The sequence below is a fragment of the Triticum aestivum genome, unplaced genomic scaffold (genome assembly GCF_018294505.1).
Source record: "Triticum aestivum cultivar Chinese Spring unplaced genomic scaffold, IWGSC CS RefSeq v2.1 scaffold109718, whole genome shotgun sequence".
Taxonomy (NCBI): Eukaryota; Viridiplantae; Streptophyta; class Magnoliopsida; order Poales; family Poaceae; genus Triticum; species Triticum aestivum.
In genome coordinates this window covers 20,342-24,381 of record NW_025226474.1, presented here as the reverse complement: position 1 = coordinate 24,381, position 4,040 = coordinate 20,342, and the positions used below count along the sequence as shown (strand labels likewise).

The following is a 4,040-nucleotide window of genomic DNA, read 5'->3' as shown; positions in this document are numbered from 1 at the left end:
CTTGGCAGGGCGTGGGGGGACTCGTCGCGCGTCATCTACGCCTACACCGAGATGAGCAAGGAGGTGGTGCCAGTTGGATGGGACGGATGGAACATCAAGCAGCCTGAGAGGTAAGGTAACATGCATGCATTGCATGCATGGGACTCCTTTACATGCATTATGGATGGAGGATGTTCTTTATTAAGGGATCATCTTCATCCCATCACTTATGTCTTTTTATCGGATGCATGCGTACGTGCGTGCAGTAGCGGGATCTACTACGGCGAGTTCAAATGCAGTGGGCCGGGGTCGGACGCGAGGAAGAGGGTCGGGTGGGCTGTGGATCTCACCGAGGCCCAGGCCAAGCCCTTCATCGGCACACACTACGTCTTCGGCGACTCTTGGATTCTGCCACCGCCAACTGGGAACTCTCCTCCCTCCAAAAAAGGCTACAGTGGAGGAGCCCCCCGCCACATCCCCCGCCGCATCCCCCGCCTCATCGCCCGAGTCCGCAGATTCGGCCTCGTCGCCCGAGTCGGCGGATTCGGCCGAGTCGCCCAAGTCGGCGTCCAAAGCCTCGTCGCCCAAATCCGCCTACTCAGCTGGATCCAAGGTATGTACATTCATGTTCAAGCTACACCGCGGCATACTACTTTCTTGTAGCGTTAAAAGCCCACGCTGACGGCGTTGCGGATTATTTAATTTGCAGACGAAGAAGAAAGAATTATAGAGGAAGAAGATATCACTCTTCTTCGTGTGTTAGAGGCAACGCTTCACCATCTTGCTCTGCAAGAGGCTTCGATCGGGCTTTAGGACCAGACAGCATGCATCCCTAGATGAGCTTATTTTCATAGTTTCTTCAGGGTCGAAATGAAACACTGCTCAAGATTGAGAGATAGAGACTTCATATTTTAGATATTTCCGTATTCTCTTTTTTTATACCTTCAAATTGTATTTACTGAAGACAGCCAGTGCACCTGATTCAACTGTTTTTAATTTGGCGACCGCGATTCTGCCATATAGCGATGTACTACTAGTACATCGCACGTGCCATGCACGTGTAGGTTTAAGGATTATTATTCTGATGAAAAATGGTGTACCTTCAGAGTGATTGAATGCATTTTTATTTAGTACATAATCATATTATTAACTAGGTGATGCCCCGAACGTTGCTGCGGAAAATGTAAGCAAAAAAATTTGCAAGGAAAAGAATACCAATTATGTCAGATACACGTGATAACAAATATAAATGTACCAAAGCAGAACCACCATCTATGAATTATCAGTGCATCTGACGGTGTTTCAAACATTGTGACTAATTTCAAAGTCATCTAACAGAACTATGGCCAATAACAATGAACCTTTCATGTCCATACTCCCGGTTAGGCCGAAAGGTTTAAATTTCATAACATCATCTCATAAATTTAAATGTACGCAAAAGTATGTACAATCTAGAGCATGTTCAGATCGAAGATATTTACATCTTTCTTGCATCGCATAATAATAGAATGAGTGTGTTAAGACTGTTGATAAACACATATTAGTAGATTTTGGCCGTCACTAAATGTTATTCCTGAAGTACTATCAGCAGCTTGCAAAGTGGAATGACAGACCTGAAGCCCTCAAAAATGGCAAAATCTACTTTGTATATCAAGTACATTCTCGCTCTCCAGTCCAGTCTAAACTCTTTCTTATATATATATATATACATATATATATATTGAACAGATGGATGTCATATTAGACCGAAAAAGTAAAATGCTACTCCCTCCATTTACTTATACAAGGCCACTATGAAATATACGTTTTACATCTATACAAGGACACCAACAGTAATCGAGGAAAGAATTAATGATATTTCTTTGTACTAGCAACCTGTTTACTACTTGCATGCTTGCAGCCATAATGACACTAGCTACTTTCTCCACTTAATTTTCTTGCATGCATGTAGCGTATTAATTATTCCAGTAAATGAAAAGAAAAGCAAGCTTGCATTAAGTTTTACCTTGGTACATGTAATCTGAATTTGTGGCTTTGTATATAAAAATGGAGGGAGTATCACTGAGTGTTTGGAGGAAAGGGGATCAACGTTTAAAACCAAACTCTCCCTTTCCTGCTACGTAACAGCCCAGGATCAACACTTCCCTTAGTAGTTGATTGTGCATCGTGTGCATTTCATCAGCATTTCGTAAGCATCCTATTCCGTTCATTAGGGGTTTAATATGGGTATTTTTTTTAAACCGTAATTATTTTTGCCAATTTTATTGAATGGTGAATATCTAAACCTTTCTCCCTTTGGTGTTCTAGCCCAAGACTCACCTCCACACTTGCGCACTGCCTCTTTGTAACATTTGGGAGCTCCCAATGTTTTTCGCAATTTTAGCACAAGCCTAACACCTACCTCTAGTTCAAACCACTTTGTTCTTTTTCTCCCCTTTTATTCAAAACTATTGCCAAAGCTTATCCGAATGGCTTGGATTTTTTTGTGTAGTCTTGAGATATACTAGAGAGGACACCTACAAATTTGCACGCCATTTGGAATTCATCTGGCCCACAATATATTTTCAAAACTTACCTTTTCTATTTTCTGTAAAAGAAAAGAAAAATGAATTCCCACCCACCTCCCTCTCACCCTTTGGCCCAACCCACGAGCGCTACCTAGCTAATTCCCGCCCACATAGCACCACACAGCAAAATCACTAGTAAGGGTTACCCATTGCAAAGATCACCCCCACCTCACGCGCTAACAAGTGACGCCCTGCATGTATGCCACTTGTCGCAACATGATAGTTGTTCTTTTTTTTCTAGATTTGTTTATTCAAAATGATTTATCTCTTGAACTATGCATCCAAATCCCAAACCATTTTCAACGTTGTTTTCTCTCGTCGAGATCTTCAAAACTAGATCTTGTGTTAATAGATTTCGATGAATTTTTTTCATGAAAAAATAGAAAACTAGGAAAAATAACAAAGAAAAACAATACAAAAAGGATAAAGAATGAAAACAAAAAACGGCAACCAAAAAATGAATGACAAAAAACAGAGCTAGAAGCAAGATAGTGGTGTTTTTACTATTTTTCCCTTTTCGAGAACTTCTTGTGGAAGCTTGGTGTTTTCCGTTGAGAAGCGTAAAGCATAAGCAAATTTGTGCCTGCATGAGAAGAAAATATGTGCTTCTTGTGAAAGCATAGTTTTTTTCATCTGCACTTCCCTAGAAGCATGGATTTTTCCCTTTTCCAAGAAGCACAATTATGCTTCTCACGGAAGCAAATTTGTGCCTCCACAAAAAGCAAATATGTGCTTCTCGTGAAAGCATAATTTTTATTTCCCGCGCAAAAAAAATGTGCTCACAATAACACTTCTCCAAAACCTAGGAAAAACCGAACGAAAACAAAAAAGCAAAAAGAAAAAAAAGGACTCGTCTAAACCCGAAAACATGTAAAAAAATCTAGAAAGAGCGTCCAGCACATGACATGAACGCACCACTTGACGTGCTCCAGGACATCAAAAGTGGCCCCTAGAGATCCCCCGCAAAGGGTAACCTCTAATTATTTGCTCCCACCACACAACCTAACAAGGAGATCTCCTGAATGGCGCGCCTATGTCTAAGTTATAGCAAGACGCAGGGTGCACTCGTGTTACGCGCTTCCCTAAATGGGCCGGTCCACGTGAGGGAGGCCACTAGCTTGTTTTTCTATTCTTTTTCTGTTTAATTTGAAATATTATAAAATATATACTATATTACAAAAATTATTACATGAAACATTTTTGAAAATGTTAACCAAGTATTTTAAAAATGCTAAGAAAATTTTAATCAAGCATTTGAAAGACGCTAAATGTGTATACAAAAATGTTTTTCATGTATACGCAAATATATGCAAAAAAGATATAATGTGTGTAAAAAATACTGATCATGTATTTAAACACTTTTAACGTGTATAAAAATGTTTTTTAAGAGAGAAATTTTATTGATTTAGCAACAGCGTACATGTACAATCGTGCAGTTAAGCATAGTAGAAAGAGCAGCTACAACTGCATTGAGGCCTACTCCTAAGTATCTGA

At 40.1% G+C, this 4,040-nt stretch overlaps 1 pseudogene; it reads left to right on the top strand.

The window, feature by feature from the left end:
• Positions 1-1,076, top strand: part of LOC123172602 (putative pectinesterase 63) — a 2,309-nt pseudogene extending 1,233 nt beyond the window's left edge.
• The last annotated feature ends 2,964 nt before the right edge of the window (positions 1,077-4,040 follow it).